Below are 16335 nucleotides of genomic sequence, written 5' to 3'. Positions count from 1 at the left end.
TAACTGTTGCTTCTTGACCTGCATACAGATTTTTCAGGAGGCAGATCAGGTGGTCTGGTATTCCCATCTCTTGAAGAATTTTCCATAGTTTGTTGTGATCCACACAGTCAAAGGCTTTGGCATAGTCAATAAAGCAGAAGTAGATGCTTTTCTTGGGAGAAGGCAATGGCACCCCACTCCAGTACTCTTGCCTGGAAAATCCCATGGAAGGAAGAGCCTGGTAGGCTGCAGTCCATGGGGTCGCTAAGAGTTGGACACAACTGAGCGACTTCACTTTCACTTTTCACTTTCATGCATTGGACAAGGAACTGGCAACCCACTCCAGTGTTCTTGCCTGGAGAATCCCAGGGATGGGGGAGCCTGGTAGGCTGCCGTCTATGGGGTTGCACAGAGTCGGACAGGACTGAAGAGACTTAGCAGCAGCAGCAGCAGATTCTTTTCTTATATTCTCTTGCTTTTTCGATGATCCAACAGGTGTTGGCAATTTGATCTCTGGTTCCTCTGCCTTTCCTAATGTTCAAGCTTCCAGATGTTCAAGCTGGAAGTTCATAGTTCACGAATTGTTGAAGCCTGGCTTGGAGAATTTTGAGCATTACTTTGCTACTGTGTGACATGAATGCAATTGTGCAGTAGTTTGAGCATTCTTTGGCATTGTCTTTCTTTGGGATTGGAATGAAAACTGACCTTTTCCAGTCCTGTGGCCACTGCTGAGTTTTCCAGATTTGTTGGCATATTTAAGTGCAGCAATTTCACAGCATCAATTTTTAGGATTTGAAATAGCTCAACTGGAATTCCAGAACCCCCACTAGCTTTGTTTGTAGTGATGCTTCCTAAGGCCCACTTGACTTCACATTCCAGGATGTCTGGCTCTAGGTGAGTGATCACACCATCGTGATTATCTGGGTCGTGAAGACACCCCCTGTGACACCACCTCACCTTCCAGAAGTTCACGTGCAATTTCAACCCAGACAGCATGGAGGGTCCGCACCCAGGCTGGGGGCCAGAGAACCAGGCGGGGTCCAACCCAGGGGACAGAAAGGAGGACAAGGGTGACGGGGAAGAGGCGGCGGCTCTGGCTGCCCCCTGGGACCTGGCGGTCCTGGCTGGGCTTGACAGGACTTCCAGGCGTGACTTGGGGGCGAGGCCAAGTTCCTTCTCAGTGTTCTAGATGGCAAGTAAGGAAGAAAATTGGTGTGGGGTCATTCTGTTTGGTGTATATTCCATGTCTTGTCATGGGCCATTAATGAATAGCTCAAAGACCAGCTTCAGTGATAGCATTGAGTGATAGAACTCCCTGTGTCTAATGGATCATATGCCCAATCTGGCTCAAAGATCTGTGGACTTAATAAATTTATAGCTCTAGAATATTGGAATAGTCCTCTCTGTTTCAGTGTCACAGTGTACCATGTCACTCACTCATTCATTCTTTCACGCATTCATCCTATGTTTAACGAGTATTAATATTTGTTCTCAGGGAGCTCATATTCTTCTAAGAGACGATACCAAATGATAAATTAAACAAACACAAGAACTAAATATATTAAGAAAATCTTAAATTTTCTGATGAACGCAAAAGAGGATGATGTGAGTAAACCTAGGAGAACAGAGTGACATATATGTTTTGATATAGAGTAAGCCTTTGAGCTGAGAAGTGAAGGATGAGGGGAAATAATCCAGAGGAAATGGAGAGAAAGAGTTGTTCTCCATAGAAAAACAAGAACCGTGTTTTTCCACCCTAAGGTGGGATAAGCTTGATATGTCAGGTGAATAGGAAAGGGCTTGGTAGGAATGAAATACAGGGGACTCAGAGAGGGCCCAGGGCCTCTACTAGGAAAGGCCAAGAAAACACCTTCTGTAGTCCACTAGTCATCAAATTGGCATTACCACTTTAGCAAGCAAGTTTCTTTTCAAATTGCTTAACACTTTCAATGCTGACCGAATTATTGAGATCAACAATTTACTAGCACATATAGAGTGAGAAGAATAGGAATTGAAATTAAAGGTGTCTAACTTGTCTGAGACTATAAGTTGCCCTTTAAAATCATTCTTTAGGACTTTGGATATTAATCAACTGAACATAATTTTGTGGCCTGAAAACCACTGCCTTGTGGAGGTGACATATCCACAAAAAGACCAGAGCCTTAGAATGTCGTTGTTTTAGAGACCATAATGATAACATAAACACGTTAAATGGTCAGAGTGACAGTCCTCGTCACAGGATGAAGACCAACCAACACATAATGTGACAAGGAGTAAGGGGATGGTGGTGAATAGACAAATAACATGCTATTTCTAAAAGTGGAAGACACCATGGAATTCCAGCCAACAGTATTCTTCCAGGCATGTGACCCTAGGATAACCAGATCTTCTGATTGGCTCATAATAAGCTGGAATTTCAGATTTGGAGATGAACTCATCTGATCATTTTAGATGCTGGCAAATTACTAAAAACAATGCAGATAAAACAAAACACAATTTCAGGCCTCCATAAACCTACTATTGCTGGTTTCCAAACTTTGATTTAATCATAAGACTCCATTGATACCTCATACATAAACAAAACAACCATCCTGGTGTATGGCAAGTTTTATGAATGATCAAGCAGACTGTCTTATGTTTTCTTGTGTAATGGCAGTTTAAGCTTGATAACAATATCCCACATCTAATAATGTGGCTCACTGCTTAAGTTATAAAAGTTCTGGGAATTGAGAGTCCTTCCTAACACATTAGTTAACTTTTATATAAAACCTATATCAGTTAGTCAGCTAAGTGATACTTTTCTAGACAAAGGTGAAAATTGATGCCCAAAGGATATGTTTTAATGCTTAACACTCTTTTATTTGTAATATCCAATATTATTCTAATGAATACCAGTCTATACAATCTGTTGATAATCATTAATCTAGCAAAAGCACTGTAGGTGACAGCAGCAGATTGCTTCCTATGCTATTTAATTCAACAAAATCAAAAGCATCTCAGTTTAAAAGGGGGAAATAGATATGAAAAGAAAGACAGCTGTTGGATCATTCAAGTTTCCATTTTTAATCAATAACCAGCCCCAGATGTCTATTACACATTAACCCTCAGGAGAAAGACTTGCAACATGTCATCAGAGGAGGGTTGCCGGGAGACAGGGTTGCCTGCTGGGGATTGGATTCCTTTGGTTTCCTTGGGCATCACCATGCTGTGTCTGGCTGTACTCCTTGAGTTGTACTGGTTGCTGAATTTTCCTGAATGCTCAGAAATACTACAGCCCATGACAGCAGTGGCATCTTCATGGGGAAATATCCATTACAGGAGTGCCCCATTTTGTTGGGCTTTCTTGCTGGCTCAGTGGTAAAATCTGCTTCCCTTGTAGTTCAGTTGGTAAAGAATCTGCCTGCAATGCAGGAGAATTGGGTTTGATTTCAGGTTTGGAAAGACCCCCGGAGAAGGAAATGGCAATCCACTCCAGTATACTTGCCTGGAGAATCTCATGGACAGAGGAGCCTGGTGGGCTACAGTCCATGGATCACAAGAGTAGGACATGACTTAGTGACTAAACCACCACCATAGGGGTAAAGAATCTGCCTGCCAAAGCAGGAGACGTGGGTTTGATCCCTGGATCGAGAAGAATCCCTGGAGAAGGAAATGGCAACCCATTCTAGTATTTCTGCCTTGGAAATCGCTGGATCGAGAAGAATCCCTGGAGAAGGAAATGGCAACCCATTCTAGTATTTCTGCCTTGGAAATCGCATGGACATAGGAGCCTGGTGGGCTGCAGTCCATGGAGCCACAAAAGATTCGAACATGACTTAGTGACTCAACAACAGCAACCCATTGTTATCACTCACTCGTCAAGTGAACCTGGGTGCTTTTTTGTCACGTGTTGTCTTATCTGGTCACCATGAAATAATGACCATAGGGTTACATACAGTATGATGTGTGTATGTGTGTGTTTCAAAGCACGGAGGTTCTGTTTTTCCCTTGCTAGTGATTATTTCAATAGAAAAAAAATTGTGTCTGACCTACACCTGGCTGCTAGCCAAGAATTAAATATAGCAATTTGTTACAGTAATATTCCTCCAGAGTCCTTCAGCAAGAACACAAACTATTTAAGTTATGCTTAAAGGTATATTTCATTTTTAAGTCTCATCTCTGGCACACGACATAGTCTAAGCAGCTTTCTCTCCAGTAGCACAAGCAATTTTCCTCAATAGCTTCTCTTCCTGCCTGGCATAGCTCTCTCCCTGGTGTTTACCATTTGAATGATCACATCTGATTTTGGAATAAAATAGTTTTATCCAGAGAAGAAAAAAAAAAAAAAAAAACTGTACATAGGGAAAGGCCCCTCCTACCCTGGGAACCCCATTAAGACTTATTACTAATTTCTTGTGTTAGAAAAAAAAAATATATATATATATACATATATATATATCACAACACAATTTCAAAACAATTTTTTCTGTTTCTTAAATGTACATCAATTTTAGTAAATTGTTCTTAATTTCTAACCAGATGTTTAAAATGCTCTTTCAAGCAGTATTGCAATTTTCTATTGTTTTCCTGTTTCCTATGCTATGCTGTCATTTTTTTTTATGAGTCCCACATATTGTACACATTGACAGTATTTGTGTTGTAGCAATCTTTTTAGTATTTTAAGTGGTGTATTAGTTTCCTATGAGTGCTATAACAAATCGCTATAAACTGGGGGACTTAAAACCACATAAACCTGGTTGGGGGTGTAACATTCAAGGAAAAAAAAAACAAAAACAGGTCCACTTCAAGAAGTTCTTCAAAACACATGATATTTTGAAATGTGTGTCCCTTCTATGTAGAATAGTAGTTTTTTTAGTTTCAAACCTCAAAGCAGCCTGTGAGTGTATCAACATGGCCTAGGAATACGTAAATGATTTTCTGCTTTCGAGCATAAAGTATATATAGACACACAGAGAGACAAGATTTCTCCTTTTGCAAACAGCATTGCTTCATGGCAGATTGCCAGAACTCAGAGAGGCTTGTTATCACGCTGTCAGGAGGCATTGTACCAATGAGGAAAGATAGCACTTTCAGGTATTGTATAGAGTAATTGTGGTGTAGGTACTCCAACTGATAAAAGAGCAGGAATTTTGGCATTACATCAATAAGCAGTATAATTAAGGTAATAGGTAGCATGCCATCTAATCAAGTTACTACAGTAATACCAATGTGTGTTAACTTTAACACTCTCTGAATACTAATTACTATCACTTTCAGATTTTTACAATACGCAGTATATTTAACAGAATTTAACATATCTGGATAATTACTATTGTGCTAATAAATAAAAATAGTTATTATTCAAAAAAAATACTTTAGCTAGGTTTTTTTTTAGAATTTTTTAAAAATATTTTCCAGTTATGAATTACCATATGACTAGAGAACATAGATTGTATCATTTTTAAAGATGCTTTAATGTAAACATTGTATCCCCTATCTCCAGTTTGTATAAGTCTACCTTTATTATATAGAAATGCAAGTGAAAAAAAAAAACAACAAGGTTTCATATTTGAAAAGACATAAAAATCTCCATTGAGGCATCTCTATTTGTCATCTCTGTTTGTGTAATGGAACTGATGAATGATGCATTTCCTATGAAATATTATTATTGAAATTTCAGTTATACTTGGCTAATTCTCATGTTTAATATATTCTACTGCTTTCAGAGACTTAGAAAGGACTTAGATAATCAGTACCCATAATTCAAGTCACTCTTCCTATATGTACCCCTTCTCATGCTTTCATCTCTCCATCTTTCTGGTGTTTTCAACCATCTTGATACTTTATTTTTTCTATTTTCTCTAATTGTTATTTTTTCTTATCCCCATAGGCCAGCATTCATTTCTCTTGGTTCAGTCATTCCTGCTTCCTTACTCAATTGTTGGCACTCAAGTGTTCAGTTCTAAATGTGTCAATGATGCTTTTACTGAATTTATTGACAGAATCAAAGGTCAATGGGATATACATATGGAAGAAAACTCTACAATTTATAATACTATACAATGTACTTCTAGCTTTTAAATAAGACCCAAACCATTTCTGTTTGGCAACAATACTGACTACTGTTAAAAAAATGATGTTATTTACTAGACATCTAGTAAAAACTGGAATTTTTTTACACAAGCATTCCTTCTCACTTGAAATGCCATAAATACAAAGAAATGTAATTAAAATATATATAACACATAACAATGGGTAGGTCAGGTATTGCAATAACAGCAATAAAAATAAAGATAGAAAATAAATGGCTTAGAAGATCTAAAAAATGACTTCAAAAATCTAAAAAGAGCCTATTGCTAACTATGTAGGGAAGGTTGATAATGCACCAGGTTCACATCACATAATGTGATACTTTTGAGACAAAGGGATGAAAAGAGTAGAACTTATGGAAATGAGAACATCAGCAAAATGGTGGATTACAAAGTTCCAGACCATTTTACCTACGGAAATATTAAATAAACAAGGAGAGACTGATGGCACTAACTTTATAGGACCCTTGATAATCATTCAAAGAATCTACAAAAAACAAATTAATATCCAGAAAAGAAAAGGGAACATTCAAAATGGTAGGGCATTATGTGACATTTTTACTTGTAATTTTCCTACCCACTACCCCCCAGCTCACTGTGTTTTGGCAAAAGCAATGGCCTCATCCCAGTTCCATTCTGTGAGCCAGAAAGAGCAGAGCAAATCAAACAAACAACATTATAACCTGTCCCGGGGTTGCCTGATTGTTCTCTATGTCAGCCAACTCAGAGATCAGATAGCTGAGATAGCAAAGTTCAAATTTCAGCTGAGGGGGAACTGTGGGAAGCAGTTTTATGGCTTGAGAAAACCACAAGGATACCGCAAGAACTCAGATACCCATTACAACAGACTACATTAATTGAGGAACGCAAAGAACAGGTAAGGCACCAAAAGAAGCCAAGTTAACACTCAGGGAATCCAAGACACTTAAAATCAGTCATGCGTATAGGGCAATCGAGAAAAAAAAAAAAAAATTATAATCAAAAGATCAGGGGGAAAAAAAAGATATGTCTTCAAATTGCCTGAGAAGATCTTAAGCTTTCACAACAGGCTGAATAGTGAAGAGGTTCTCTGATGGGAATAAGTCTGAAAACTAAAATAAGAAGCTGCTTTTTCAAAAATTTCAAGATCGCCTTTGGCAAAATCTGCTGCAATGTCCACAAAACATTGCAATGTGTACAAATAAATAGAAAAATGTGGCTTATTCAAAGGAACAAAATAAATCACTGAAAACTGTTCCTGAAGAAACATAGGCATAGGATTTATTAGGGAAAAAAAAATTAAAACAATTGCTAAGAATATGCTCAAAGTGGTAAACAAAAACAAAGAACTACGGGATATGAGAAAATTATGAAGGAAATAAAAGTATCAATATGGATAGATAATATAAAAACAGAATTTCTGGGGTTAAAAAGTGCAATAATTGAGCTGAGACACTCATTACAAGTGTGCAAAATGAGTTTCAAATAGGCAGAACATAGAATCAGCGAATGATAAGACAGGTCATTTTACATTCACAATCATGAGGAATAAAAGAAAAAATAATAAAGAAAAGTGAGCATTAGGATCTTATGGGACACCATCAAGTGGATTAATATATATTAAGGGAGTCACAGAAGAAGAAGAAAGGAAAGGAACTAGATTATTTAAAGAAATAATGGCCCGAAATTTCCAAATTTGAGAAAACATATAAAATTCAAGAGTCTCAATAAACTCTGAAGAGGAGAAAACCAAACAAATTCACACTGAGGTATATTATAATCAAAATTTTGAAAGAGAAAAAAAGAATCTTGAAGTCATCTAGAGAAAAGTGACTCATCACATACATTCTTAGGCAGATTTCTTAGTAGAAATTTAGCAAGCCAAAAGAAAGTGGTATGGTATTCAGGTGTAGCTCATTTTATTGCACTTCACTTTATTATGCTTCACAGATACTGCATTTTTTGTTTTTTCTTTTTATAAACTGAAGTTTGGGGCAAACATACATCAAGCAAGTCTGTTGGCTCTATTTTTCCAACATCAGTTTTTCACTTCCTTTCTTTGTCTCATATTGGCAATTTTCACAACATATCCAACTTTCATATTATTCTTATATTTGTTGATTTATGATTAATGCTTTTTGATGTCACTATTATAATTGTTTAGGAGCACCATGAACCATATAAGAGAGCAAATTTATAAAAGCGTGTGTTCTGACTGCTCCACTGACCAGCTATTCCCCCACGGTCTCTCTCCTTGGCCTATCTATTGTCTGAGATGCAACAATATCAAAATTAGGCCAAATAATCACACTTCACTAATCTCTAAGTGTTCAAGTGAAAGGGAGAGGGGCATGTCTTTCACTTTAAATAAAAAGCTAGAAATAATTAAGCTTAGTGAGAAAGACAGGCCAAAAGCTAGGCCTCTTGTACAGTCAGTTAAGTTGTGAAAGCAAAGGAAATGCTCTTGAAGGAAATTAAAAATGCTACTCTGGGGAACACAGAAATAAAAATGTGAAAGAGCCGTACTGCTGACATGGAGGAAGTTTTAGCAGTCTAGATAGATGATCAAACCAGCCACAATATTCCCTTAAGCCAAAGCTTAAGAACATTACAATTCAAAACTTATTTTGAATTGTGTTTTATGTTTGAATTATGTGTCCAAATTGCTAAGCCAAAGTTCTAATGTTCAGTACCTCGGAATGTCACCCTATTTGAAGACAAGGTCTCAAAGAGGTAATTAAGCTAAAGTGAGTTCATTTGGATGGACACTAATATAATATGACTGATATCCTTATAAGAAAATGAGTTTTGGACACAGGCATGCACAGGGAGAAGATCACGGGAAGACACAGGGAGAAAACGGCAATCAGTGAGCAAAGAGGAGGCTTCAGAGGAAACCAACTCTGTTGGTACTTTGATCTCAGATTTTAAGTCTCAAGAATTGTGAGAAAATATATTTCTGTTGTTTAAATCACTTAGTCTGTGGTACTTTGTTATGGAAACCCTAGCAAATTAACACGCTATGTCAAAAACAGCAACAAAACATAATTATTGGGAGTTGGTGATGGACAGGGAGGCCTGGCGAGCTGCGGTTCATGGAGTCGCAAAGAGATGGACATGGCTGAGCGACCGAACTGAAGTGAACCAAAATATTGCGCAGGAAGTGAAAGAGATAAGTGTTAGTCAGTCAGTAGTGTTAGACTCTTTATGACCCCATGGTCTGTCTGTTAGTGGTCTTCTGTTTATGGGATTCTCTGAGCAAGAATATTGGAGTGGGTTGCCATGTCTTTCTCCAGGGGATCTTTCTGACCCAGGGATCAAACCCAGGTCTCCCACATTGCAGGCAGATTCTTTACTGTCTGAGCTACCAGAGTTGAAGGAAAAGGATTTGAATGGTGTCTGTGGGCTGGAGGTAAAATGTACTCTTCCTATATGGAAGATAGTAAACAATGATATTTAAAAATTAATATTCAAGGTAATTTATTAGAGAAATGGCAATAAGCAACAAAAGAATCAGTAGAAAGAGCTGAAAATAATTGCTTCTATGGAGATGGAATGGAGGGTAGGGTAGGATATTTTGTAGAATTACTAAATGCTGTAATCACATTGATGTATAACTTTGATACACATAAAACATAAAATATATAATCTATAACAGTTACTGAATTTTTTGCTACATGTTACAAATAAAAAGTTAACACCACAGAGCAACAGTTATTTCTCTTTTTTCACCCAGGTTGATAAAGGCAGATTCAGAATTTGAAATCAAAATCTAGAAGTCTCAATTCAACATTCATTTTCAAATTAGACCATATAACCTGGGCTTTCCAGACCCTTGAAACTGGAAAGCTATTTCTAATCCTACCATATATGAAAGAGTTGACAAGATTATGCCACAATTATTAGGCACTACTGAGATGGTTTCTGCTTCTACTACATGGATTTTAACAAAGAGCCATTAATTTTCAATTAAGAACCTTGAAGATTATCCAAGTCTTATGTTGGGCTTAAATGAAAGTTTCAATTCATTCCAGAGTAATTAATTTTAATCCAAACCCCAAAATAGTAAGAATGCATACCTTTAAATTTTAAGAGTAAATAACTGAACTTTTTGGAAAGCAAACTATTAATATTATCTTGCTAGACTGAAATGAGAATACTTGAGCTTGACGTTACACTACTGCAGGGAGAGCTAAAGATTTTCATTTACTGACCAAAATATGGTTTAGACCAAAGAGCAGCTTCACTTTACTCTTTGTGAATTGTAATATAAAAATATTAAACATTGACTGAAATGATATTTGCATTTCTGTATATGGTTATGTGCATGTGAATGATGGGAAGAAATATATAAAAATACAGCTAATAAAGAGAGCTGTGCTAAAGTACTCCCGAATCTATACATCTTGTCTCAATTTTCAGGCCTTCATGGCTCAGTCTAAAAAGGCAATAAATGTCAGTAGTTGTCAGCAATCCTCAGATCCCAGGGAAATTTGACCCAAGTCAGGTTTACATTTCAGATCCTTACCACATACAATTCTGTTAGCACAAATATAAAAGTAGCATAATGAGTTTGTAGTTTAACAATTCTGGAGTATTTTCACCTTCCTTTTTTCATTCTGCTAGAATTTTTCCTTTGTCTCCCGTATCTATGACAGCCAAATATTCATTTAATCTGTTAACATCTTGAGTGTACTGAAATGGGATTGTTTCCTAGTCATCAAAATAATTTAACTCATAATAATGGGGAATTTACTGTGAGCCAGGCTCTATGCCAGGTTCTGAGAAAACAATGTTAATTAATATACACTCTATGTGCAAATCAGAGTCATGATGGACCACTGTACATGTGCAGTGAATATAGAGGCATAGTACTGGGGTAGTGGGAAGGTCCCAGGCAGGAAGGAAACTACTGATAAATGTAGAAGGCTGCAACATAACCTGGGAGGCTTAGGACTTCATCCTTCAACACTGCTGTTTTCAGTCATGAAACTGTTTCACACTGGAGTTTCATGACACACTTTTTGTGTGACAGGTGTTAAAATTAATGTTCTCTCTCTCTTTTCATTTTGGTAATTTAGAGCTGACTCACTGTCTTTCTTCTTATATCATTTATATCCAATTGTCTTTTGAGTATTAAAGAGCTGATATTTCAGCTGTTCTATTGAAAATTGTAAATGGGAATACACAAGACGTACACCACATTATCTGCTGTATGCTAAATTTGCTGGCTTTCCTCACCACCCCCTATTTATGATCTCTCTTCTTAGCAATCAGTCAGTCAGCTCAGTCACTCAGTCATGTCCGACTCTTTGCGACCCCGTGAACCGCAGCACACCAGGCCTCCCTGTCCATCACAAACGGCCGGAGTCTACCCAAACTCATGTCCATTGAGTCGGCTTTGCCATCCAACCATCTCATCCTCTGTAGTTCCCCTCTCCTCCTGCCCTCAATCTTTCCCAGCATCAGGGTCTTTTCCAAAGAGTCAGCTCTTCACATCAGGTGGCCAAAGTACTGGAGTTTCAGCTTCAACATCAGTCCTTCCAATGAACACCCAGGACTGATCTCCTTTAGGATGGACTGGCTGGATCTTCTTGCAGTCCAAGGGACTCTCAAGAGTCTTCTCCAACACCACAGTTCAGAAGCATCAATTCTTTGGCACTCAGCTTTCTTTATAGTCCAGCTCTCACATCCATACATGACTACTGGAAAAACCATAGCCTTGACTAGATGGACCTTTGTTGGCAAAGTAATGTCTCTGCTTTTTGATATGCTGTCTAGGTTGGTCATAACTTTCCTTCCAAGGAGTAAGCGTCTTTTAATTTCACGGCTGCAGTCACCATCTGCAGTGATTTTGGAGTCCAGAAAAATAAAGTCAGCCACTGTTTCCACTGTTTCCCCATCTATTTGCCATGAAGTGATGGGACCAGATGCCATGATCTTAGTTTTCTGAATGTTGAGCTTTAAGCCAACTTTTTCACTCTCCTTTAGCAATAAATGCCTTCATTTCAGAGACCTGCCTCTTCCTCACTGCCATAGTTCTAGGAGTTTCTCATCGCACTACTCCATTGTGCTAGTCACAAGGGCACATATACTATTTCTAGGTCAGTTATGGCAAGCCATTCCTCTGGGCATGGTGACTGGCACAGGAATGACTGTAACCAAAATTAGAACAAATCTATTGTGTTCTGAAGCCAAGGATGCTTCACCATGGGAAGAGCATGAGGAAGTGGCTCTGAGAGATACCCCTGCAATGATTGCCTCAGGAGAATAAAAGGGGAAAAAGAGAGGGAGAAGGAGAGAAAGATAGGGATGGGGAAAGACAGAGACAGAGAGATAAGAAGGAATGAGGATATAAAGGCAATATTATCATTAGAAAACCCCCAAATGCATTCTATTGCATATGTGAACAATCCAGTTATGGTTGCTACTATATTTTTATTTTTTACACTTTATGTAAATGTGTGTTTTTTGGAGTGTGTAAGTATTTGTGTATGTGCTGAATAATATTTATATATTTGCATGTAGGGGGAAATTTTAGAATCAGTGATGTAGAACTAGTCAGAAAATATTCAAAGTATTTAAACAAGCAAGTGATTTGGATTTTTAGAAAAATCATTTAGTAGTCATGAGAAATACAATCCAGCAAGTCTAAAGGCAAAAAATGTGAAAAAGAAAAAACAGTTGGGGAAATAATTTCTATAGTCCATGTGACACTGATTTTATTATATTATTATTTTTAGTTGTGGAGTATTAACTATTATTACCAAACGTTTATAATATGTATACTATATGTTAAATTTCTTGATGTATCATTTCATTTAATGCATATAACATTTCTGTAAATTATATTTTATTATTATTATTGTTTTCATTTACCTGTTGATGTTTAGGAGATGAAGTAATGTGCTCAATTTTATGTGCATAGTAGTTAGTAAATTCATATTCACATACAGGTACACCTGGCATCAGAGACGGAAGCCATCAGTCTTCCTATTTCCCATATTGTGAAGACTTGAACAAAACAATTGGAATTATGTAGAGAAGAGTCATTAATAATGGTTGATCCTTGACCAATGTGAGGGGGTAATTCACATATCAGTTATACTAGGCTCTCAATATCCACAGTTCCTCTGTATCCACAGATTCAACCAACCATGGACCATGTAATACTGTAGTATTTGCTACTGAAAAATATTCATGTATAAGTAGTCCTGGACAGTTCAACCTGCCTTGTTCAAGGGTCAACTGTATAGACCTGGTGGTACTTATAGGACTGACATGTGACTAAAGGGTTGAGAAAATTCAAAGTTTTGAATTAGTAAGTAAATATGATACCATCAAACAAGAGATATAGGGGCCTGAATCTCCCCAAACCCCCCACAACAAAAAAAGAGAAAGAGAAGAGAAGAAATATAGCAGATTCAGTCAAGAAGAGGTTTACTTACTGTGGTTAAAAAAAACAAAAAACACAGTTCTATGGATACATAAAAATATTTTTTCTTGTCATCTTTAATCAGGTGTTAATTATACGATACGACGAAGATAGTAAAGTATGGATGTTACTAACCTTTTCTTGTAACCTAGCGTAAAGGATTCAGGCTTTATTCTTGCTGATCTTTCATACTCATTACTACCCATCAGATAGGTATCTGACATTGCCAAAGGATTCGTTGGACTTTTGTTATGAAAATGTAGAGGAAAGGGGGAATGTAGAAGGTTTATAATTATTAGAAGTATGAAAATAAATTTTTAGAAGTTTTGGTATAAGGAATACCAAAGTTTCGAGGTATAAATGAAGAAAAGTTTGCAACATTGCATTGTAGTATTTATCTTCTTAATAATAATCAAATAAAGCAATTAAAGAATGTGAGAACTCACACATGGTTGCAGACCTCTGATCAAGGCCCTTTACAGTGACTGCGCTGTGCTTAGTTGCTCGGTCACGTCCAACTCTTTGTGACCACATGCACTGTAGCCTGGCAGGCTCCTCTGTCCATGGGGATTCTCTAAGCAAGAATACTGGAGTGGGTTGCCATGCCCTCCTCCAGGGGATCTTCTTAACCCAGGCATGGAACCCAGGTCTTATTTGAGCCACCAGGGAAGCTTCCAGTAACTAGATCATCTGAATCAAGATTTCAACAGAACTGAAATGAAATATCCCTTTACCCTCTACAGAAATTAAAATTATTTAAAGCAAGCTAGAAATAAATGTAATTGCTATACAGTGAAGATACAATCAAACTATTTTTGATTGTCGTATAGTTTCAACAGAAGAACGGGACAATAGGGTTTACATTCTCATGTCCAAGGATTGAATCAACACTATAATACCTGGGGCAAACCTGAAGATGGAGTTAGGGCACTAACTTATGAACAAGTCACATAGATAGAAATACATAGGTTTTAAAATAAGTTTCTTAAACTGTCTGTATATACAAACAAGACCGTTTTAATTCTATCTTGGGCCAAATGTTCATTCTTTCTTCTGCTTTTTCCCTCTGCCCACCTTCCTCCTACAAAGACTTCCCCAAACCTTATATTCTGGACCATAAGTGAATCTGTTATTTTAGGGGAACATAAGCATAACTATAACAACTGAAACACCAACCTCAAAATTGTTCTTTAAAATATCTTCAAAAGGGCTATCTTTTGAATTTTCAGAGTGAAGCTTTCCCAAGCAAAAGTCTATGCCTCTGAATTATTTCACTTATATATGAAGTTACCTCAGAGATATTAATAGATATTAATAATTTGTTGACTCAGGTAGTGTGTCTAAAATGTCTCACTGAAGTGACTCTAATGAGAACAGACGAAGAGCCTGACTCTAAGACAAATCACCAAATTCACCCGTAGTGATCCAGGCGGCTAATGTTTTGAAGTTTTAGAATGGCTATTGGATCTCTACCGACAGCCATCAAAGGTCAATCTTTTAGGACACTATGAGATATTGTTGAAAATGAAAAGATACTTATAAATCTATACAAAAATATTGGATAGTTATCTAAAATATCTAGCTGCTACTTCAGCAGTGCAGATATATTAATAAATATGCACTGAAAACTTAGAACCAGGAAACCATCAAAGCATAAAGAGAACTTGTAAGACAGTAATCCTTAAGCAGTGGTTCATATCAGCTTGTGACAATAAACGTTAAAAAAAAAATCATCCGTCCTATCCTAAACCAGTTGAACTAGATGCTCTAAGTGTGTGGCTTGGGTACATACATTTTGGGAAAAGTTTCCCATGTGGTTCTGAATTGCACCATTATTAAAAAATCATTAGGTTCAGAGATCTGAGTCAGATATTTTCCCTGAGCAAGTAAGAGGTAGCATACCAAAAAGACCCCCTCATGAGACAATCTCACACTCTCACTTGGGTACCATTATATTGTTTAAAAAATCTTTACCATGTGAAACATTTTCAAGTTGTTGAGCTATTTTTGCTGCTGGCAGTAGACAGAAAGAGCCAGGAAACTGGTAGGAAGAGTATTTTCTCACTCTGGACAACTTGCTAATGAGGTTTATCTCAATCCCTACAGTCAGAGAGAGGACTTAGTGTTCAAAAGAGTTGTGAATGGGATTCATGAAGCAATTCACATGCAAAATACAGCTGTGCAGAAAAATGGCATTTTTCGCACTTTCAAATGAATCTGCTTCTGAAAGTCACGTGAACTCAAACCAAACTTTCTACTCTTCTGTCCCACGTGACGGCACGTGGGAATTTGCTTGAAGGTAGAGTGTGTTCTACTCTATTCTTTTCACAACTCATATTCAGACATTTTACTACTATCATATCTTAGTAAGACATGTTAAGGTTCACCTTCTCACAATAACTAAAAATACCCTGTTATATATTAGTAAATTCATGCCAATATTATGACAATTAAATTGCTCATTAATATTTCTAATCTACTTGAATTCCTTTTAATTTGTTGATTTTTTATAACATTTTGTGGCTGGTGGAAATTGCTCCAAATACTTTCAGACTCAAAAAGTTGTTACATTTTTTGATAGGTTGGTCATGTAAATTTTGTCATAGTCCATATTGTCATATTCAGAATATTCTATCAAATGAGAGAAACAGATACAATACAATGCAACATCTTTCAATATACCTTTGATGTTTAAACTCATGAATTTTATAATATAGCATGAACACTTGAATTATTCCTTTCAAAACATTAATGTAATTATAACATTATAATATCATAATGATTAACATATACATAAAAGATATATTCAAATACATACAATTATTGTATGTCTATCTTTTGTCTTATTTATTATCTCCAAAACCAGATTCTGAA

At 36.9% G+C, this 16335-nt stretch overlaps 1 long non-coding RNA gene across 1 annotated transcript in view; it reads right to left on the bottom strand.

The window, feature by feature from the left end:
• The window catches only part of LOC145511350 (uncharacterized), a 220363-nt gene that overhangs the window by 203606 nt on the left and 422 nt on the right, over window positions 1-16335 (bottom strand). The window lies entirely within an intron of this gene.

This window comes from Giraffa tippelskirchi, chromosome 6, assembly GCF_054371585.1.
Source record: "Giraffa tippelskirchi isolate mGirTip1 chromosome 6, T2T-mGirTip1v1.2.pri, whole genome shotgun sequence".
NCBI classification, from domain to species: Eukaryota; Metazoa; Chordata; class Mammalia; order Artiodactyla; family Giraffidae; genus Giraffa; species Giraffa tippelskirchi.
This window is presented reverse-complemented; position numbering and strand designations above follow the sequence as displayed.